The sequence below is a fragment of the Chaetodon trifascialis genome, chromosome 14 (genome assembly GCF_039877785.1).
Source record: "Chaetodon trifascialis isolate fChaTrf1 chromosome 14, fChaTrf1.hap1, whole genome shotgun sequence".
Taxonomy (NCBI): Eukaryota; Metazoa; Chordata; class Actinopteri; order Chaetodontiformes; family Chaetodontidae; genus Chaetodon; species Chaetodon trifascialis.
In genome coordinates, this window is record NC_092069.1 from 7,051,452 (window position 1) to 7,075,862 (window position 24,411).

General features: G+C 39.9%; 1 protein-coding gene across 2 annotated transcripts in view; it reads left to right on the forward strand.

Annotated features, from left to right (window-relative positions):
• LOC139342397 (leucine-rich repeat and fibronectin type-III domain-containing protein 2) overlaps positions 1 to 24,411 on the forward strand; it is a 138,765-nt gene that overhangs the window by 64,355 nt on the left and 49,999 nt on the right. Inside the window, exon 3 of one of the 2 annotated variants that reach the window (XM_070979478.1) lies at positions 6,024 to 6,156. The exons of the other annotated variant lie outside the window; for it this stretch is intronic. The gene's annotated coding sequence lies outside the window, so the exon portion shown is untranslated. The remainder of the gene's footprint in view (positions 1 to 6,023; positions 6,157 to 24,411) is intronic. 2 annotated transcript variants of the gene reach the window in all.

The following is a 24,411-nucleotide window of genomic DNA, read 5'->3' on the forward strand; positions in this document are numbered from 1 at the left end:
CCAGGCCAGAGACTCAAAAGTAGTTTTTTCAGACAATCTAGGAGTAAGGGGGCTGTAGTCACTGTTACACTAGCAATACTATTCAACAGGTTCTGTTGCTGTCAAGAAAGGAGCCAGGACACATTTATTCATGAAGGGCCATTACAGTTGGCAATGTGGCAGGTAGCAAAAACATCAGTCCCAAAATTAAAAGGACAAGCCAGTATCACTTTAAATTTAATAAGTGGTCCATGAACCATGGGAGAGACAAAATAAACATCGAGGGCCTTTGGTAGATAATGATCTGATATTTGGTCAAAACAAAGTTGAGAGTCTTATTATTTTTGCAGTTTTCAGTACTTCCAGGTTTTAGAGGTCAGCATATGTGAAGTTGGAGGGATGCAGCAGTGATTTTGTTTTGTAAAAATATACCAGGTGCTTTCTTGGACACTTCATCACTGCCAGTAATGGGGGTGATAATTAGATTATTGGGATTCACAGGTTTAGGGGAAGATAATTTCTAAGTAAAGTGGCAGGGGAGGGAAGCAGTCTCAATGTTATTAACTGGGCTATCAATCTGATGGTCTGCACTATTAAGATTTCCTTGGCAGGATGTTTTTACTAAGCTAGTGTATTCCACTCTACAACAACTCTCACTAAGTGTACCCACAGCAGGCTCTCTAATCACCTGCAACCTGACAAGTTCTCAGTCACTATTGTCGAACGTGCTGGGGTGACTGCGAAGTGTGCCAAACAACCGGTTGCATCCTCACCGCTCAGTAGGGAAAAACTCTGCCTCAACTACTGATGAAGTGAGGCTGTGGCTACCATTAACAGGAGTGTCCATGACACCTAAAGTTACATTAGCTGAAATAAGATCCTCTAACTCATGGACATGTGTCTTTAGCAGAGACATCCCTTTTGCATCACAAGCCATTGTAACCCAGTTAACAAGGTTGTGTTTCGGTAGCGCTGGTAGACTTGGCTAGACCAGGCTGGGTGCTATCTAACAGACAGCAGCAAAGCTACCTCCAAAACACTGAGATAGATTCAAATAATAAAATATACAGTCCATAATGATCTGGGCTCAGAGAGAATAACAATAGACATAAAAGGACAGAATATTAGGAGAAGAGATCAGCACTGAAATCTAGGAGGGGAAAGAGTAAACAGCTGTTTTCGATCTCAAGCAAAGTTGCAATAAGCATCCAAGGAAGCTGCCTCACTGGAGTCCTCCCTACAATTCAATGCAGATACTGTATCCTCCCCACAGCTCAATCTTGCCCTCATCGCTTTAACACATGAACCAAACAGTCACTTTGTGTGCTCTCACAGTGGCTTGCTGAGCCATGAGAATGTCTATTGTGCAAAACGTTGTTCTTGTATAAGGCCAGTCATTTGATGTCTGCGCAGACTGTATTTGTGTGAAGTTGTCTTTTACATCAGGCCCAATAGTGTAAGGTGACTTTAGGGAGCGCTGCTTCTTTGAAGAAATCATTCATTAGCATTCAAAGGGACAGCCCTGGTCCAACCGCCCAGTGCTCGGATCAAAACATTGCCAACAGCAGGGCAGAGGGACGTGCGTAGCATTCTCTCTGACCTCAAGTCTTTGAGACACCTCATTTGTAGCTCAGTTGTCATGTGCAAATCCCTCCAGATATATAATGTCGTGGTATACTCAGCAACCTGCCATGTTATTATGACAGGTCTGTTTGCAGAGAGAGATTGGATGTGATTTGGAAGGACAGTACACCGGCTCTTTGATGATTTAGCTCCACGTGGTAATAATAGTAAGAAAGAGTATATAGTGTATGGAGGCTGTGCAGAGATTTGTGAAAGACAAGGCAAAGTCAGTGGAAACTCCCAGGATTTATGGATTTCCTCAGTCCTTAAATGTTGGCTTGTGCAAGTGCATCACTGACTAATAAAGCCCTTGTGACTCATTCTGTGAACTGTTTCTCTGTTGAACTAAAGTGGCACTCCAATGATTTTACATGTACAAGTCAATTTTGTCATCATTTTTAGAACTGCTCAGCTTGGGAAAGCAGTTGTATGTCCTCTGTGGTTCTGGAGGAGCTTCATCAAATCTGAGAAAATTACTCCAGTTTCACCACTTGGGTTTTTTGGCGTGGGGACAACTTCTTAACAGAAAGTTTGTATTAAAAATGTGGCTGTTTGCCAGACAGGGGCAGTTAAATAAAGATGCTTTTGAGTTACGAGATGGGAAGTGTAGGATCAAGTGTTTTTGGAGCCATGTACTATGCTGGCCTGGATCTAGGTCTGCCTTTTAGTTGAAAACTTGGTTGTGCTGATGTCTGGAATGTATTACAGTAATGAGAGCAGGATATTATTTTACTTGAGTGCTTGGCAGACATACTATATGATGGCTTTATGCATAATAATTTCAAAACCTTCAGTTTGATTGAATTAAACCATTGTTATGTGTGTTTGTGCATCGGTAAGTAGCTATGTTGTATTCATACAGTATCAGGTCAGAGACACAAACGTGTGGTCCTCTAGGAGTAGGATGTAAAGGGTGCTTGCGAGAAAACAGACATCCACTTCACATTTCATCCAATTCACATTTAAATCTAGGTTCCACTAATCAGTCATCTTTTCCTTGCGTATTTTAAAAGCAGGCTGCACTCAGCAACTGATATGCAAGAAGATTAAATAAAATGTAATTCCAGAGGAACAGAGCAGCTCTCTTCTTGCAGACGTCTAGTTGTGGCTTTGGTTTGGGATCAGATGTGTTCTCTGTGGCTCAGATCAGATGACTAACGAGTGATTTATCATTTATCATCTGAAGCAACAGTGTGCGTGTACAGCTGATATTCTGTGTCTTATCTCATATATGGCAACCTAATGAATTCATTGTAGTCATTAGTGTGATTACATATATCTGTTTGATTTACAGTGTTATTCAGTGTCTCAGTAACTCCTGATTGTTCCCATACTGCTGTGTTCATGTGAATGAATCCTTCATACAATTCAGGCCCTGACAGAAGAGATGTTGACTCCATGATCCTGCTCATAATTAACTAACATTAAACGCTGGACGCAGAGTTGAAACACTCACACATGATATTTTGTCCTCCTCCATCTACCTTGATTGACCCCTTTAACAGTGACAGGATGCATTCTTGATTTATTACTTCGATGCAAGTTCTTTGGAAAAATGTTCAGAATCCACACAACTTAGTTAATTAATTAATTAATTAAGCACTTGGTAGCTCATGTCTTTTTTGAGGTGTTGATGCTGATGCACACTGTTTGTTTTATATCAAGACACTGAAGGCCACGGCAGTGATATTGCAGTATCTTAGGTGTCAAATAAAAACAGATCGCCATAGGTAAGAGCCTGAACTTATGTATCATAACAATAAGACTGACCATCCTTGATTTACATATTCATCACCTTCAAGCCCACTTGTCTCCATGTGTAACCTCAGGCCGTAAATCTGCATTAAATACAACCTGACCACTACTGCAAGATGCTGGACGGTAAAGGAGCTCTGTGTCCACGCACAGTTAGAGAAACCCTTTTCCAGTGTGCCATGTTTCACTCTGTTACATCAACCGTAATCTAGAGCGACAGCTGTTGATGACCTATGCTACACGCAACAGCAGTGTCTCAATTATACAGCGTGAAATTGTTACTGTCTGATTTCTGGTTGAACTTTTACAGCTTCATGCTTGTTCACACTTGAACAATGTTAGGCTCACCACGAGGCAGTGTGGGCAATCGGGCTGCTGTAGGTGGGTTTAGGAAGAGGCAGCTTGCGGGCTCTGGAATCTCATTAAGCATATTGTGCTGCCAGAATCAAAGCAGAGGTGCACAGCTAACCGCTACAACCAAGGAAGTCAGGAAATTGCTGTGGCTTAGTTAACACCCCTCATTGCAGAAAGAGCATGTTAATGGGATTTTGGGAAGATGCTTTGCAGCTTGTCACTGTGTCACAGGCAAAAATCATGTCACGTAAGAACTGAAACTGTTTGTCAAAAAAGGGCAAACTCTCCTTTCAGCCTATTTAGTTTATTCTAATTCATAGTTTAGCATTCCAAGAAAAGCATCAAGCAGTCCTATTTGGCCATAATTCTTTTCTATCTTTCCCCGAGGGTGTCTTAGTTCTATTCCAGACCTTGAATCATTGACAACATCTGAGATTGTTTTTTTTTTTTTTTTGTTTTTTTTTTTTATTCAAAGGTCTGGTTATGCTCACCAAGGGCTGTTTCTTCACAAGTGAGAAACTACTGAGCCAATAAAGACCCTTTCTACACAGAAAAGCTGGCTTACGAAAATAACAAGTCTTGAATGCCCATTCAAGACTTGCTACAGTTCTTCAATCTGCACTGAAAAACATAAATTGAACTGGCCCTACCGACTGCTGCAGCTCCTGTGTTAACTTAAAATGGCACTGATACAACAGATGAACACTGGTAACTGAAAATGAACATAATGCCAAAATTTTCTACCAAGTCTTGCTCGTTTTTCATTTGTGTTGTCACTGCATTGTAAAGTGAAAAACCAAACAGCATCGTGTCTTTCCAGAAACAATGATCCAGTCGCTCTAGATCATGTATCAAACTCAAGGCCTGCACAATGTCTTCTGACCTGGAAGATGATTTGGATTTTCTTTTTATAGCCTATAGGCTGGCCTACTACTGATTTGACTTCAAGAGGCTAATGATGCTGAAATACCTAGTAGCATTCTGTGCTTCGACCAACCCTCTCATGTCTGTTGATTTCCAACCCACATTAGATGAGACCAAGCCCGTGTCCACATGACGAAAACCTTGATGGCTGTATTCCCAATGGAAGCTGTGGGTCCTGCAGACTGTGACAGCTCAACTTGCTTGGAAAATAGTGACATGGTGCACTGGCGACAGCCATGGGTGGATGCATTCTGTTTTCGGGTTGTCTGAAATTTGGCACAAACACAAATCTCATATCTGAAAACTTGGCCCCCGTTTTTTTGTATTTGGGTGAATGGACCATCTAAATAAGTTGCACATCAAACAGAAAGGTTTTTAAAGAAGAAAGTGCAAAGCATCATCATTTTCAGGGAACAAGCAATGTGATTTTTTGTTGTGTGCACAGCATTTATTCTCCAGTATCACACTGACACTGTTTAATTTGCTGTCTCTTGTCCATTGCCATAAGACTGCAGCATCTTCTCTCTCAGCCAGTTGGATTTTGTGTCATTTAGTGTTCTACCCCAGCCGCCTGATTTGGCACAGACAGACGCCTGGCAGACACGCAGACCTTAAGAAGAGCCTTGTTTCAGCAGAAAGATGTATTGTTCTGTAGAGGGAGCACTAATTGCATTGAGACTTCAAAATTGCTTTTGTTTATTCACCTCGGCCAGCTCAGCCTGGAGCCACAACACACAATTTTACCAAAATAAACATTATGAAATCTTGTTGTGTCTACCTTTCTCTGTTTCTCTGCTTTTATCTTCTCCCATTAGGATGAGAAGCAGCAGTGGGTTCTGGGCGGACATGTGCTCTGACATGGTCGTAGAATTTTAATGAGGAGATATATTAATGCTGCATTATCAGACACCAGCTATTCCCTCCTTTCATAAGACACATGATTCCATTGAAACCTTGTCTGAAAACATCATGGATTGGAATCTGTCTCCATCTGACCCTGATGTCCCTATCGTTATATTTTCCCTCAAACTGATTTGCCTATCCTTTAATTCTGCAGACTCTTATAAAAGATTCAGAAGGGTATAATTACCAAAGTGAAAGTCAAAATACTGTTTTTCTGCTCCCGACTGCACTCTACAGTGCAGCTTGAATGTTTGATGTTTTAATTCCACAGTGGTCATGTCCAACCATGTTCTTGTGGAATCAGATACATCTCATGACAGGCCAAATAAAGTCTTCAGCATTCAAAATTGTACACCACAGAAATGCCACTTTCCTTTCCTGTAGTTTCCTTCAGAAGTCTGCAGCTGGCAGATTATTGTGATATGAACAAGCATCATCTATAACTTCCTTTCACTTATGTCCTACTGTGCCTCTTGCTTCTTTAGGTGACCTGACAGATCCAATAGAGACAAATGTGACAGCTATCAAGAAGAAGTGTTGTTTGATTCCGAGCCACCCTCTTGACATGACTCAGTATGTTTGGATATCTGACCTGACCGAACAACTGATCTCGTCCCTGTGAGTACGATGGTTTCCTCATGTTGATATCCATCCATGTGCCCTGCTACATGACATGATCTCTGACATCAATACGGCATATACAGTACTGTGCACTGACAGACTGATACTGAGGCACAGATGCCATCATTCAAACCATGCTGTCCTACTTGACACATTCCTGTTACTTTGTTCTTAATTCAGATGTCTTGCTTATACAGTAAATGATATAAATGTATCAAATTATAGAATTCCCCAATGATCATTTGTGAATGAAACATCTACTGCAGCATTTAAAAGCACATTAGAGAGAGAGCACAGTGTTTTGGCCAGTTTACTCATTTTGTTTTATGATGAAGCGATGGCACTCATCCATCAGTCTGTTTTCATGCAATTAATGTAACAGGGTTACAGTCAGCTTGCAGCACAATTTCTTAAATGTCACATGTACAAGGAACCTGGTTTTAGTAATTGGACAAGAGGTTTAGAGAAATCAAACTTCTACAGATAAATTGTTCTTGGAGAAAGACCATTTATTGGTCTTATGTACTGCAATCATGTGTCCAGGTTTCTAATCAACTTTATTGCATGTATACTCGTGCTGGAAAAAGACATTAGACAGGGGCAGTGGCATGATGAAAGCGGTCTATTCTTGGTTTAAACCAAAAATCATCAGACTTCAAGTGAAACTGAAGCAAACTAGCCTCTATAAGTCTAAATAACTAAATTTTCACTGCTGAACTTCTGAATATTGGTACAATTCTGGCAATTTTGTGCAATTAATAAAAGCTGTGTGTTCTCACTACAGGGCCTGCCTCTCATTGTACTTTGTCAGCCCTCCATCACACGCACTCTGAGAATCAGGAAGCAGCATCTTGTATTCAAAAGTAATGCCGGGTTCCAAAATAAGGTTGTGGTAGGGAAGAAGTCTGATTTGTGACCTGCTGCACGTGTTCATAGATTTTAAAGTCACCAAGTTACAATGATGCATGCATATTGTTGCATTTGTGTAAGTTATCGAATTACCTGGCTATATGTGTGTTTGTAAACATACTGACCAACTTACAGTACATTCATTAGCTTTCATGGAGGATACCAACACTTTAGCTTGGTTACAGTTATCTCAGCAACATGTCAATAGCCCTGAGAATTTATAGCGGCTCTAAAGGTATATCATAAGCTTAGATTGTAAGTCTGGCACTTATTGGAAATATACACAGCTATGAAAAAGTCATCTGGAGAGCTGTAGACTTTATTGCTGGAACACGCAATGGATAAATTAAATGTCAAGGTTTTGGATGTGGATGGAAGTTGCGAGAATATAGATATTCAGAACACACAATGATGTATGGTTAGGTGTGAACGTGACCATTTGCAGTCTTGCTCATGTTGCAGTGAAATTAAACTAAAAAATTAACGCTTTGAGCTGTTTTTGCAGTTTGGCAGACAGATCACTACCTACAAAAGATCACTTTTCTTACATTGGATAATCCTATAGTCACCTAGAATTTATTAATATAGTGATTGCTTATGTGGTGTAGCGCTTGAGCCTATTAACTGAGAATAGATGGATCAATAGTGTCTTCATACTTTTTATCAAATTTTCCTTTCACTCAAATGTGACATTCTTCATCAAATCTTCTAAATACCATTCTGTCACATATCCTCAGTCAGCATTTGTGCTGCCTGCACCACAATGATTGGATGATATATATCACTTCAGCTGGACAAACACTCAGCAGAACCCAGAGCGTTCTGATTTACAAAGTTGGATTAGGGTTTTAAACTATCTCCCCAAACTCTTCTCTTCCTCTCATTCTATCATCTTCCCTTTCTCTGAGAAAATTGGCATCATTTACTGCTGTCACTGCAGAGCTCATTGTCAACCATTATCCCACAGACAAAGCTGCAGTGACATTGAGTTAATCCGTGCTTGTTTCAATTTGGCTTTCAGGGGAAGAAAACAGAAAAAGAGTTCAGGTAAGTGATGGCAAGGAGGCACCATACCCTGGGCAAAATGGACTACAATGATTGGGAAGGTTGAGATAAAGATAAAACACAATCTGCCAGGCAAATTGGGTTGATTTCCTAAAAATGTCAGGGATGTGTTGGGCGGGCTTGTGAGGTTTTTGTCTCTGGCACTGATGGAACGCTCTTCTAAAGACTAAAATTGCTTGCCAGTATGGCAGGCACACATACTGTAAGAAGACAAACGCAGTTAGACTAAAAGGAACATTTTATGAAATCTAGGGCAAGGAAGCTGGTGTCTGCAGACACTCACTCATCAATATCTTTGCAATGATCATCACCATAAGACATAAGGTAATGATAAAACACTGCAGTAAGACCTCAGTAAGAAGCTTTTGAAAGTGGAGCCATCTGTCTTCAAACTATGCTGGCCTGCTCTTCTACTGAAAATTGAAATGTCATCTGTAAAGCTTACCGTCTTAAATAAAGCTCTCTCCAGGAGTCTAATTATAGCAAGTGCACGTCATATGCTGCATTGTGAACCTAGACTAAGCTTACTATTATATCTACAGAATATGAGAGTGACATAAAGTTTATTCACATGCTGCATGTCTGCCAAGTAAAGCCACATTTTCACTTTTTCTAATACATTTGAATAGATAGTGTACAGAATGCAGTTTTACTTTGTGCTTTTGCTGTTGAAAGGTCTTGGTCTGCATTACAAACTGGGACAGTGGTGTAAGAAAAAAATCAGCATTAAGCAGGAAGGGAAAGTCTAATGATACTATTGAGTTATAATGTGGGAAATATAGGGCATACATGCAGGCAGTGGTGTAGTGGTGCCTGAAAAAGTGGGTATACTCTTAATTTATGCCCCATTTTTTTTAAAGCGACCCATCCAGCAAAGGATAAACTCCCTTTGTTATTAACACTGACATGTAAAACTACTTTTGCATATTTAGTTCATCCAAATATGTGCCAGTAGTATTTACACATTGTCACTTAACTTCTGCTGCTTGACTGCAGGGAGTAACGATCATTATAAAATTAACATTAGCCACAGAAGGACAGAGCAGCAGCAACAGATCCATGAGCGGGAGAAGGGACTGAGCTATTGTTAGCTGCTGCTGGCTAGCACCAATATAATGTTAGCATCACCATCGTTAGCTGAGCTGCTGTCTAATAGCGCCAACACAGCATCGCAAGGTCATTTTTTTTTCCGAAAGCAGATTGTTGTTTGCTTCATATTTCCTTCATCTCCTTCTTTCCATCATTGATCTAATTATTGAGTTTATAATCCAACAGGGCAAACAGATAGACCACAGGCAACATTTATTTTCATAGGATGGCATTGGCAACGTATTGGCAACCAACCAAAAAAGGCAACAACGAATAGTAGCCAATCAGAGGCAGAGTAAGGTGGGTCATGCCTTTGCCATCCTATGAAAAAATAATTGCAGCACACTACTAAAAGGTGCGCATCAGAGGGGATTTGTAATTGGGTATATGCAATGCCGACTGAAAAGTGGGTATACACCGTATACCTGCATATACCCTGCACTAACCACTGGTTCGAGTGTAACCCATAATTGGGACTAAAAAAAGATGGAAAGAAGACTTAAACTGTGCTGATTGTAAAGATCTTCTGTGTTGTTGGGTTGAAGATATGTGTGAAGCAGCCATGTTTTAGGCTTTGTAAATTCTCTGCAGCAACATGGGTATTTGAATCATCGTAGTCCACCACAAGGTCTGGTTCTGCTGATATTGATCTTCAGATGATTGTTGCTGCACCATGTGATGAAGCTCTCGATCAGTCCTCTGGACTCCTCTGTAAAAGTAATCTTTAAGTGAGGACAGCATGTTTCTCACTGGAAATGATTCACAGGAATCATACATGTCAGTATAGTGAAAACTTCCATTTCACCAAACCGAACGTAATGCCATTTGTTAAATTCCTTTAAAGTCTTCACTACATACAGTACCAGTCAAAAGTTTGGACACACCTTCTCATCCACTGGTTTTTCTTTATTTTTTTATTTTCTATATTGTAAATTAATACGGAAGACATCCAGACTCTGCAGGAACACATGTGGAATTATGTAGTAAACAAAAAAAGTGTAAACAAACTTTTTTTTTTTTTTTATATATATATATATTTTAGATTCTTCAAAGTAGCCACCATTTGCTTTGAAGAAAGCTTTGCCCATTCTTGGCATTCTCTTAATCAACTTCATGAGGTCACCTGGAATGGTTTTCAGTTAACAGGTGTACCTGTCAAGAGTTAATTTCTGGAATTTCTTGCCTTCTTAATGTGTTTGAGACCATCAGTTGTGTTGTGCAGAGGTAGGGGTGGTACAAAGGTCTATACAGTGAATAGCCCTATTTGACTACTGTTCTAATCCATATTATGACCCACTCAGCTAAGTAAAGAAAAATGACAGTCCATCATTACTTTACAACATGAAGGTCAGTCAATCTGGAAAATTTCAAGAACTTTGAACGTATCCTTGCCCTGCGATCGACAGGCGACCGGTCCAGGGTGTACCCCGCCTCTCGCCCGTTGTCAGCTGGGATAGGCTCCAGCCCCCCGCAACCCCGAAAGGGATAGGCGGTATAGAAAATGGATGGATGGATGGATGGATGGATGGATGAACGTATCCTCAAGTGCATTCGTGAAGACCATCAACCTCTATGATGAAACTGGCTCTCATGAGGACCGCCACAGGAAACGAATATCAAGAGTTAGCTCTGTTGCAGAACATAAGTTCATCTGAGTTACCAACCTCAGAAACTGCAAATTAACAGTACCTCAGATTAGAGCCCACATAAATGCTTCACAGAGTTCAAGTTGCAGACACATCTCAACATCAACTGCTCAGAGACTGCGTGAATCAGGCCTTCATGGTCAAATTGCTGCAAAGAAGCCACTTCTGAGGAAGAACAAAAAGAAGAGGATTGCCTGGGCCAAGAAACACAAGCAATGGACATTAGACCAGTGGAAATCTGTCCTTTGGTCTGATGAGTCCAAATTTGCGATTTTTGGCTCCACCCGTCATGTCTTTGTGAGACGCAGAAGAGGTGAGTGGATGGCTTCTACATGTGTGGTTCCCACTGTGAAGCATGGCAGAGGAGGTGTGATGGTGTGGGGGTGCTTTGCTGGTGACACTGTCGGTGATTTATTCCCAATTCAAGGCACACTTAACCAGCATGGCTTCCACCGCATTCTGCAATGACATGCCATCTGGTTTGCACTTAGTGGGGCCATCATTTATTTTTCAACAGGACATTGACCCCAGACACACCTCCAGGCTATAAAGGGCTATTTGATCAAGGAAGAGAGCGATGGAGTGCTGCGTCACTTGACCTGGCCTCCACAATCACCTGACCTAACCCAATTGAGATGTTTTGGCATGAGTTGGACCGCAGAGTGAAGGCAAAGCAGCCAACAAGTGCTCAGCACCTCTGGGAATTCTTTCACGACTGTTGGAAAACCTTTCCAGCTGACCGCCTCATGAAGATGATTGAGAGAATGCCAAGTGTGCAATTTAGAAAATAAAAAAAGGATAGAAAAACCATTGAATGAGAAGCTGTGTCCAAACTTTTGACTGGTACTGTATGAGTCTGGACAGATATGGATGTAAACTGCAACTTGACTGGTTGCTAATCTCTCACAAGGCCCATAACAGAAAGAAAAAGCATCTCCTCACTAGAGTTTAGCATGATCAATTAATATCAGTGGAACGGTTGCAAACAGTGGATTTGATTTTGGCTACAGAGTAATCTTTGTGCTGAGTTCCACTTAAATGAAAAGTGACAAATGCCAAACTGTCTTGAAAATGCTGACCTCTGAGAGTCCAAAATGGAGAAAGCTTTTGCAATTTTTTAGCTGTGTTTCATTCACTTTTATTCAAAATAAGACAAAAGTCAGTGGTACAAATATATATATATATATGAACCACATTAGCATCTCTGTGAATACACTGAGTAAAAGTATCGTCAGATTTGCGAATGAGCTAACAAGCTTGCAAACTGCAGCAAGCTTGGAGAGCTAGCATGACTATGACTATAACTGAGGTCCAATTCCAACGTCCACACTAACCTGACAGACTTTGAGGTGTGTTCCCGGTCAGTCTGCCAGGGCAAAAGAGCTGTCCCACTGTCAAATTGTCATTTCGACAGACTTCTCCCTAGGGAATTGCCCACAGCTCATTGTGTTTTCCCAACTGGTAGTAAGCTTTTGAAACATTCAACATTTGAAACATACAACTTTTTCCCTGAAACCTCTGACTGTATTGTCTTTATGTACTCCTGTCTTTTAATATTTTCAATTTTGTGTTCTTCACAAATTTGATTTGTATGTGCAGTCATTGTTTACCTGATTGTTTTTGTATCTAGTTTTTTTTTTTTTTTAAAAAACAAAGAATAGAACTACAAGAAAGAAAAGGTTTAACAGATAAGTGCATGATGCAGTTTTGATATAAATGAGTAAATTGATTATTGATCTCTTCCAGAAAGATGTTCAAATCAGGCAGTTGGTCCCTTAAGTGCCTTGACCATGAAGAAATTGGAATTGGGCCCATGCTCCCAGCTGGTTAGCATGTTAGTCAGTTTCCTGGCCAGCTACACTAGTTCACCAAATAGCCCTGTGAGTAGTCACATCACCAAGCATCTTGCACTTCCCATTTCATAAAGATGCTTGGATGACCTTTGGTTGTGCCACTTTACAGTGCACCAGGTCTTCATAAGACACATGTCATTTGATTCAGAGATTGTCAGTGCTTAAAAGATCACTCTGGATGTAGGAAGAATCTCTCAGCAATGCTGAGATGGCACTCAAAGCAGTGAACAAAACCTAATAAACAAGACAAATGTCACCATTATTGGTCTTTAATGCAAAAGCCTGTCTCCAGGAAATATCTTACCCATCCATCCCATCTGCTATGATGGGAACGGTGAAGTAGTAAAATGCCTCGTAATAGCATATTATTGGCAAATTAAGCAATTAACTAGAATTAGATTCATAAAGCACTCGAAGATCACATAATGTTTGTGCTGAAAAATTCATCACGAACAGTGCTGAGAAGATATATCACAATTGTTGAACCTGGGAATTGCCTTTCTCCTCCGTCCCATCTCAGCGGGATATCAAAAAGATGATAGCGAGTTAATATCACCGTACGATCTATTGATTGCACTTGTCAGCTTTTACAATCTGGCCTCATCTATTGGTCTGCACTCCCTCTGTCTCATTTAAGAGTTTCCTGGGAGCCGAGGTGAGTCCGTCCTCTACCTGACAAACTACTGCTCCCTCATCCATCCAGGCCTTGCTTCTTCCAGCCTCACCAGCCTTCTTATAGCTGCACACAAGAGCCCTATCATGGTTCACTAATCCTCCTCATTAAGGCTGGCCCCAAGGCTCTCGTTATTGTACATCTATTCCCACATGCCTTGTACCAGGACTCATGGCTTTCATCTTTGGCAGCATGTGCAGATGTCATGAATTTGCCATGTGCAATATAGTATGTGTGTCAGGATTTTGATGTCTCTGTCAGCTGCGGGACCTGATAACACGTGGAAAGGCAGCTGCTCTTGCTCCATCTTGGTGGTGGTGGGAAAATTGCACGGGCTGCACTCATGCTGTTTTATCAGTGCTTTTCTCCTTCTTTTTACAGTAAAGCCTGGCTTTAGCCCACAGTTTATTCACTTACACTGAAGCTGAAGTGTTTTCCTTTTGGACTCTTTATAAGATTTTCAGGATCAATAGTTGCAGGGATAGTTATAATATTATATGAGCACGTGGTGTTTTATACTCCAGGTTAAGGCACAGGGCAGCATCTATCTCTGCATTCATTGCTGATATTTATTTTTCTTGTGGCAGAATTGTTATATCAAACTTTCCCTAAGGCTCCAAGAGCCAAAAAAAACAAATATACTTTTTATGGACTGAAAAAGTGAGTTTTCTTGACAGAGCATGATTCTGTCCGCTCTTTGGTTTGTATAAAGGTTATGGCAGCGCGGCAAATGCTCAGAGGATCTATATTAACCTCTCTTTGAAGTTACCCATACAGCCCGTGAGCTCTTTGGATTTCCTTATTAAAAGCCTTTCTGATTCATCTTGGAAACAGCTGAAACCAATTGGAAGCTGTGTCATCGGGGGCCAACCTGCATCTGAAAATCCTGGCGATGTAGCATGGCCATCCAGTCGTATAACTTCCTCTGACAAAACGATGCTAAAGCTCCGGTGACAGGCAGGATACAAATCATCCTCTGTGAGACTGAATCACAAAGTTGAGCAGCTTTGGCTGTCTATCAGAAATATGTTCTGAGCGATGAGGTTTTCTATTTATAAGTGAACTGTAGTAAGGATTTTTTTCTAATCCAAGAGAGGGAGGGGAATGTGTGTGTAATACTGCACCAGACAGAGGAGTTAAATGTGTCTGACAAGGCATTAAAATGAAGAACCGGAGGGGTGATAATAGCAGAGTATTTCGCAACAGTTTTTTTTTTCTTCATACAGTGAAGAAAATGAGGAAACTGTTTAACTCTCTCTATCTAAAATCTTTATACCTTAATTTAAATATTCTGTCCTGTTTGGGACGTGAGTGGATAAATTCAAAGCATTGTTGCAAGATAAAATAACGAGTTCAAGTGTTTTCAATTCAACAAGTGAAATTCAATGTCATTGCAAACATTTCCAGTAGGTGCCGGCTGTGGCTCAGGAGGTAGAGCGGTTGTCCACCTATTACATGGTCAGTGGTTCAATCCCTTGGCCCTACAGTCTACAGGTCGAAGTGTCCTTGGATAAGATGTTGAACCCCAAATTGCTCTTGGTGTGTGTGTGTGTGTGTGTGTGTGTGTGTGTGTGTGTGTGTGTGTGTGTGTGTGTGTGTGTGTGTGTGTTTATTGCTTGTAATCAACAGGTGGCATGCCAGCGTGTGAATGGGTGAATGCTGACTTGTGTCTTAAAGAACTTCCAGTGGTGGATGGGACTAGAAAAGCATTATATAAATACATCTGTTTACTTTATGTAAAATATACTATCTTTAATGTGCATGTGCCAAAAGTACAGAGAAATTTTGTTTTTTTGTGTTGCAATATCATATCAAGTATCATCCAGCCATACAGATAAATTGTCATTGTGACATTTTGATAATATTCAATAATGTTACCACATAGCCATAGCTTTGGGGCACGACCATGTGTGGGGGCTACTGTCCCTGATGGCAGCTATGACAGACAGCCTTCCACATTCAAAGTGTTTCCTGTGGCGCAGACCGCTGGATGGACACTGCTATTGACCTGACATTTAGTTGTGTTAAATCGCTTTCACTCTGGACAAAAAAATCTACTAACACCGGCTAACACCTGTCTTCAGGGGGAAAGGTACAATCAGCATTCATTCATGGGTCAAATGACTGTGCAGCGGTTTCAAATGACCGTGCAGCAGTCGAGGGTATTTATCGGTTTCAGCTCTGATCAGCACTGATGGAAACATGACACTTGAGTAGACATGCTAATTTGCTATGACAAGTGTGACGGCACAGAAATGCAATATTCGAAAATTTATTAATGGATAGCCCCTTGAGATGAACCATCTCGTTTTCAAGGGGGTCCAACAGAAAACATACAGAACAATACAATACAACAACACAGTCGCAAACAGCATACACAGGCTCTCACTTACCACCCCATCCCCACATCATTCCCAAGACCCAGTACCCACACAGAGCACGTGGTATAGTACCAGCCATAGCAATAATGTCGACATTAATATCAGTATTAATAGTAATAGCGATACTATGTAATGACATCAATAATATAACACACCATTACTACACTGTCCACAGTACAGCAAAAGCACTAATATACAATAATATGCCACGAATAGTAACAGCAACAGCAACCACAATAAAATACAACATCACAACCATTAAAAGCAGTTACATGATGTTTTAAGAAGACAAAATATGGAATTCTTGAAAAAGCTAAATTAATTGATTGTGCGTATATTGTTGGATAGAGAGTTCCAATCTGATGAGGCTTTATTAGTTTTAGGAACAAAGAAAAAGAGTTGCTGAGTGTGTCTGAGAGGGTATGGTGATGTGAATGGGATTAAGTATTGTTTTAAATAGGACGGACAATTGAAGTGAATGCATTTGAAAATAAATAAGAGCCAATGGTAATGTCTTCTTCTATTGAGAGGTAAGCAGTTCAAAGATTCATACATGGAGCAGTGATGAGTTCGATATGGGCACCTTAAAATAAATCTGAATAGACTTTTGTAAATGACATTGAGAGGTTGGAGATGTGTTTCAAAGGTGTTCTGATAGACGATGTCAGCATAGTCCAGAATAGGAAATAATAACTGAGTGACAATTCTTTTCCTGATCTGAAGGGTAAAACAGTTTATGGAACGGTAGAGTATGGCTAGGTTACAACTTAGTTTGTTTGTGATGGATTCAATGTGACATTCAAAAGAAAGCAAAGGATCAATCCAGAGGCCAAGATATTTAAATGAGGTGACTTGTGTAAGTGGTGAGCCATCAGTAAAGGAAATGGTCAGATCTGAGGCATCACCAAGACCTGGTCTGGTGCCAAACAACATACAACATGATTTCTTTTTGTTCAGAATTAGTTTGTTTGATGAAAACCACCTTTGAACTGAGGCAAACTCACGTTGCAAAGTATTTTCAATGATAGATTTATTGGCACTGGATGAATATATTATGGCGTCATCAGCATATAAGTGTACCTTACAGTTAGAGCATATTTTTGGGAGATCGTTAATGAATATAGAAAAGAGAAGTGGTCCTAGAGATGAGCCTTGTGGTACTCCCTTCATGAGAATTGCATAATCAGAGTTATTGCCATTAAGACGTACACACTGTCGTCTATTATGAAGATATGAATTGAACCAGAGTAAGCTATTTTGAGAGACACCAATTGAATAGAGTTTATCAAGTAGTAAATAGTGGTCAACAATGTCAAAAGCCTTAGTTAGGTCAAGAAATATTGCGCCAGTGAGTTCGCTGTGTTCAGAGGAAGTATACACATCATTAGTGAGCTTTAACAGAGCTGTAGTTGTTGAAAAATTGGGTCTGAAATCAGATTGGCATGGGGATAAAATATTGTAGTCAGTGATATATTGTGATAGTTGATTAAAAATTAATTTTTCAAATATTTTTGCTATAGAATTAATAATGGAAATTGGACGGTAATTGTTGATATCATGTGGGTCTCCTCCCTTATGGAGTGCAGTGACGTTTCCAGGCAGAGGGGGAGAGTACAGGTTGAGAGTGACAGATTGAACAGATCACAAAGTGGGTACATTAAAATATTTGCGGCAAGTTTAATAAATTTTATCTGGATGCCATCTGGTCCAGGCTCACAATCATCCTTAAGTTCATCAATTATGCACTGAACTTCAGCAGGTAGTATTTTACGAAAAGAAAATGAAGCATATGCTGGAGATGAGTCAAACACATACAGTAGGAGCTACCAGCAGATGTAAAGTGCTGGTTAAAGATGTTTGAAATAGCTGATGGGTACTGAATGATGTTATTGTGAAAGCAAATCTGGCTATTGGTGCTTTTGTTTGATTTGTTGAGGATATTATTCATGTTTTTCCAGAACTGTTTTGGGTTGTGGATATTTTCAGATAGTTGGTATTTATAAAAGTCTGATTTAGCATTACGTGTTTTGGTTTTGCATAAGTTCCTTAATGATCTATATTTTTCCCAGTCAGCAGCATCCTTACGTACTCTATAGCACTTCCAAGCTTTATCCCGTTGTTTGAAAAGGTTGGTCAGATCAGAGCTGATCCATGGTAAGTGTTTTCCTTTGACCTTAATTTCTTTCCAAGGGGCGTGTTTGTCAATAACATGTGTGATTTCAGCATAAAAATAGTTCCAGGCGTCTTCAATATATGGTATGAGTTGGAATCTGTCCCAATTTATTGCAATCAAATCATAAATGAAATTATCGAAATTAATATCCTTGCATTGTCTTACTTTAATGCATTTTGGAGGTAGACGAGGAGATTTCATTTTCCATACACAGAAGATGGTTGAGTGATCACTGAAGTAGTCAGAGAGAACGCCAGATCCAATAATTCTGTGAGGGTGAGTAACAAGGATCCAGTCTAGCAATGATTTAGATCTGGCGTCGACTCTGGTGGGCTCATTGATCAGCTGAGTCAAATATATACTTTTAAGTAGATTTTTGTCATTAGATGAAGTGCGGTCGAGCCAGTTGGTGTTGAAGTCGCCTAGAATAATCATTTCATGCGGATGTTCAAATGAGGTGAGAGTGGATAAAATGCATTTGGTTGAATCAGGGTGGACAGGTGGAGGTCTATAAATACTACCTATAATGAGACGCTTATTTTCATGGAGTTTTAACTCGACAAAAAGACATTCAAATACAGATGGAAGTACTTTTGGAGTGACAGTATCAGAGATAAAGTGTGAGGAAATATAAATAACCACACCTCCTCCTCTAGTGCCCCTATCTGCTCTGTATAGCATATAATTATCTAGTTTAATGCAATACATACACCTCCTTGCTTTGTTCTCTGTGCTGTCATTAGACCAATGCAGAATTAATCTAACAAGAAAAAAAAAAAAACATTTCAACTATAAAGTAAAAAAAAAAAAAAAGCTAAAGAATTGTTATTTAACATTTCTCATTTCATTTTGACACTGTAAATATATGCATAAGGAAATACACAGGAATGTTTTTTCCTGTCCTGTCCTATCCTGTCCTAAGTCTTTCATGTGAAAACAAATAACAACATCTACTAAGAAACCGACATTTTTGTTGGTGTGCTTTCCATTATCACTACCCAATTAATGTCACATCTTGAGTCATTGTTGGAATTTAAAAAAATATTTCTTAATAAATCTACACCTCATTCACATCAAAGCAAAGTTCTGAAGTTGATTTGTATCGTAGAGTGGGAGCCAATGAAGTGATTTAACTACTGGAATGATATAATAATAGAATGGCTTTGCATGCACAGAATGAGCCTGTTGTTGAAAGAACAAAGGCTATCCAAGGGCCGGGTCAAACGTCCACCAGACTCAATGAATATTTACTCAGTGGATATTTAATTTGCTTCACTCTGAAGCCCCTGTGAGGGATGAATTCAAGAGTGCATTTCCTGTTTAAGTATAAGCTCCAGTCAGCTTGTGCACACTGACTGCTCAAAGCTAACCATTCAACTCACAAATTGGCATAGGCAGCCATAAGACACAGTCTTGAGGCTTATTGTGTTTGTAAATGGAGAGGGGGATATGTTTACAGCGTAGAAAACATTTGAACTACTGTACATGATGTCAGACATAAGTACACAGATGCAGTCAAAAGTGAAAATAGTTAAATAGATGAAATGATAAGAGTACAAAGTTGCTCAATAAAATAATGTACTTTTCTAAATGTACCGAGACTGGTGTTACTCAATGTTTTATTTTGGTCTCATTAATATTCATTCGGAGGGATTTTGTTGCTGAGACTTTATACAGTACATTTTATTATCTCGACACAGAGCATGTAGATGGAAACCAGTTGTACTGAGCATTTCATTATAACTTCAAAATAAGACCACTATCCTCTCTTGGATGAGATGAGCAAAGCAGCACTATGGAAAAGCTCAAACTCTTGCTCCATTAATAGTTTCATGAACTGTGTCCTTGCATGGTCTCCCATGCTGTAATTTAAAGTGCCTCTGTGGTTGTTTTTACATTGGGCACAAGATGTGGAGGCTAGAGAAGAGTTTCAGAACACAAATGTTTAAACATGTCAAAGGCAGCATAGTTTACTTTACACGCAACTACATTTCCTGGTCTGCTTTAATAAACAGGATTATAACCCCTTTAGTTAGCCTCTTGATTTCAGATTGCACCCAAATTGTAACAGTTTCAGAGTATCGGGGGTTACGATTCATGAGTGATTCTGTGTCCAGTTTTGCTGTCTTTCAGACAGGACACGCCTGTGGCCAGTTGACATGATTACACCTGTTGATTGCCCCTCTGGGTGTGGCTTTTGTAACCACCTTTTGAGTTTGAGCCCTTATCTGTAACACACTGACAAAAAATGCATGCTGCCAAAACTTGTTTTTGGTTTTAAGCCCACCTTCAACAAAGGCTTTTATCATATTTAGCATATATGTGCCTAAAACTTGTAGACTTGCAGAAGGCATAGACAAAGAGACTGACTGTTTTTATCTTTGTTTCTGCCTCACCTATAAGCACGTGTGATGAATCCAAGCATACATTTGTACAGTTCTACTTTATTTCATTGTTTCCTCTACACACACACACACACACACACACACACACACACACACACACCTACACACACACACACACACACACACACACACACACACACACCTACACACACACACACACACACACACACACACACACACACACACACACACACACAGCACGTTAGAGTTGCTTTAGATCCTGGCGCCCTCTTAGGCCTAGTTCACATCAAAAATAGCCCAGTACAGAAAATGCAAGAGGTCTACATTGGTGTGGGCGTCCTGCTACAGGTGCCACTGAGAGGATGAAACCTAAACCAGGAAATCTAGTTTCAGTCACCTCCAATCTGTTCAGACGCACTTTCACAGTATTTATTTGCTGCAGAACTCTTTGCATCTTCTCTCTGACCTCATGGTTTAGTGATCGTTTATTGAAGAAGGCTCTTGCCATTATACTTTTTATTCACATGTGCAACCCCGATTCCAAAAAAGGTGGGACTTTGTGTAAAACAGAAACAAAAGCAGAATGCAATCATTTGCAAATGAACTGTTTAGTAATATTCTTTGTACAATCATGTGTTCACAAAGTGGTGAACCTCGCTCCATCCTTGCTTGTGAATGACTGAGCCTTTCCAGGATGCCCCTTTCATACCCAATCATGATACTATCACCTGTTACCAATCAACCTGTTTACCTGTGGAATGTTCCAAACAGGTCATCTTGGAGCATTCCACAATTTTCCCAGACTTTAGTTGCCCAACTTGTTTGAAAAATTCAGCAAATAATATATATTCACCAAATTCAATGATGATGAGGTGAAACATTACATGTACTACTGTATGTATGTATTTTTATCAACTGAGTATATGTCAAAAATATTACTAAATGATCACATTCTGTTTTATTTATGATTTACACTCGGTCTCAACTTTTTTAGAATCAGGGTTTTACAGCTGACTGTTTTTTTTTTTTGTTTTTTTTTTGTTTCATATTCTGAAGCTCTGGATCTTTGTTGGCACACATTTCACCAGGAGGGAATAAATCCTGGAGACACTTGAAGGCAGGAGAACAAAGCACTTAGACTTAGTGACGACAATATGCAGCTGTACGCTGATGTAAGGAGCAATGTTGCTGCCGTACTGCCAAGTGAATGATTTTGTTTGTGGCTTTAGGCAACTTTTGCTTTAGGGTTTTGTTTTTTGTTTTTTCAAATTCTAAAGCCTACTGTGTATTTCTGGTCTCCTGCAATTTTTTTTTTTAATTTTACACATTTCATTTTTACATTTTGTCACTCATATCATATGTCACCAAAGTAAGTACCTGTGGGTAGAAAGACGAATTGGGGTTGCTCATGACAACCATTAGCCAGAGTCACTGTGGGACATTATTTAAACTTTGGTCGGCTCACTGCTGGCCCACACATCCACCAACCTGCTGGTGAAAAAAAGACTCCAGATGGCCAGTCCGCCTGTGTCATCCAAACTGGAGTAAACATACTTCTACTCCTCCATGCTTAGACGTCAGGGATGACATAGTTTGTACTTCTAAACAGGCCACAAAACTTCTTAGCCCACTTCTAGATCTATAATTGAGAAACGATGGAGGTTACAGACTGAAGATTAAACAAGTGATGTTCTGCTGAGTTTATTCTCAGTAGATTGGTTTTATTTTTGCTAGGAGAAACCAACAAAGTTGTTGCTCTGCGATGAACATCCTGCTTAAATAGTCTTTGGTCTTTACAACAGTACTGGAAGGATGAACAGCATTCCTCTGAAGGACATTCTTTCATTTGGTGTTTTAATGATGGTGGTGAAAATCGCCCATAGGTAGGTGTTCAGTTGAGTTGGGATCTCTTGAACCTTGTTGTTGTTGAACCTTTGCCTTTGTAATTGTAACCAGGATCTTTGCCCTTTTTTAGTGTTTTAGGTGCCTAAGCCTAACCATACCTTAATTATAGCTAATTTGCCAAGACCTTTTTCATAACTGTAACCATTTCATAGTTGCTCTTTGCAGATAGATTCAGAAAACAGGAATCTGATATAAATATAAATATCTATATAGAAATATGGAGAATCTTTCTGGCAATTGGTCTGTGTTATTAGCATTTTTTCCTTCTATAATGTGTTTTATGGCTCCAAAGGAGCTTTCCCAAAGTCAAAGCGTGCTTTAAAGCTTGAAGAAAGATGTGGGGAATTACCAAGGCAAGGTGGGTCAAAAAAGACACGATTTAGTTGAATTATAGAAAGTATAGGATCTAGTTTCTAGATCTAGATCTTTGGAGCTTGACCCATATTAAGGCTTGAAGCCAGGATTTCTTGGCCTCTCCTGCTTTCGGTTGATTCCTTTTCAGCCCCGCTGCTAGCATGGCTAAAGTGATGCCGATGTCAGTCAGTGTCTTCACCACTTTGGCCCAGGCCAAAATATTGGGGGACCAGATGAGAATGGGTGGAAGTTGGGGCAGGGGAGTTGGGGTGGTCATGGCCTCCAATAAATTCAGTGTCAGCAAACAGTTGAAAGTCAAAACTCAATGCTGTTTTTGTCCATGAAATCATCTTTCTGTAACAATGACTATGTTGTATGCAGCTGTGTGGAAATCATTATCTGTATATATAAAATTCAATTTGCCTTTTACATCTTTCCATCAACCATACATGTTAGATCACTCCTTCTCCATGGCTGCCTGCCTGTAGCACAACTGTACATTGCTAAAAAAAAAACAACAACAACAACTGTGTATTAAATTGATAGTCACTGGCATCATGTTAGCATGCTGATATTAGCATTTAATTCAAACTACCACTGGGGCTCTGTACAGCCTTCGAGTCGCTCACATGGCTATAGATTCTTAGTCTACTAGTATCTCGTCTACTAGTACTACTGTTCTAGTATCTGTCCAACTTCATGGTTGTGAAATTATGAAGTGCTAAGCCTCTTTATAATTGAAATTCCACAGACTTCACAAGCTAACATGACAAACAACTCAAAGAATTATAAATCCACACGACAAGTAAATTGGATGATTTTTTTTTTACATTGTGGAGAAAGTATAATCATCATCACTATAATTAAATTAGTGACAGTAGAAAAATAGTATCAAATTTAGCAAATTATTGCTTCAAGGATTCAACAGTAAATCTTTTGTGTCCTCCCAAAGCCACCAAATGCAATTCAACACAGCCCCAACCTGCCTTGTAATTTTCCTCTGTGTTATCTCAAGCACTCTGCATAACGACACAAGTGTGTGTGTGCGTTTGTGTGTGCTTCTTAGCCTTGATGCTCTGCACTGGTTGGATATAAGTGGCCGCAGATACTGAGGGGAAACCACATGGGCTGCGTAATGACAATGTGTGCGAATTCGATAAACCCTTTTCTCACGGGCACTAGAACCACCCTTGCGGAAAATGTGATTACACTTCTCCACAGGAGGTGCAATGTGGGATGTTTTTGCAGAGGGGGAACTTGGCTTGTCACTGAGGTTGCAGTTTGTCTGTTGCCTCATTCCCGCTAACAACTTTGACACGCATGTAATGTCCGAGGACGGCTGTGGAAGAGGCGTTCTCCCTGTCTGCTTTTGAAGCTGAGTGCGAGCCAGTTGCTAATGACTCAATGATGTGTAATGTGGATGACACTATGTGTTGTAGACTCTTTGGTGTAAACTGACGAGTAAGTTGAAGGGAATTGAAATGCAGAATAAAGCACCAACGTACTGTGGTCACAAAGCGGAGGGTTTTCAGTTTGAGCCAGAATGCAAAACGGGTGCCAGCTGCCAGGGGCTGTTGTTTACTCCTGATGGATTTTACTGAAAAAGAGAGAAAAAAGATTCACTCACTTACTGTACACTTGAAGAGTTAGACTGGTATGGTAACTGATCAAATGAAAATACTTAACCTTGATATAAATCCTGCCATTTCTGACTTTTGGCTTATTCCCTTGCTGACTGATGGCTGAAGTGGATTCTTTGTAATTGTTTAAGAAATCCTACACATACCCCAAAGGTTGTAGCCTTGCCACTGTACAAGAAATGTTGAATAAATTACTCA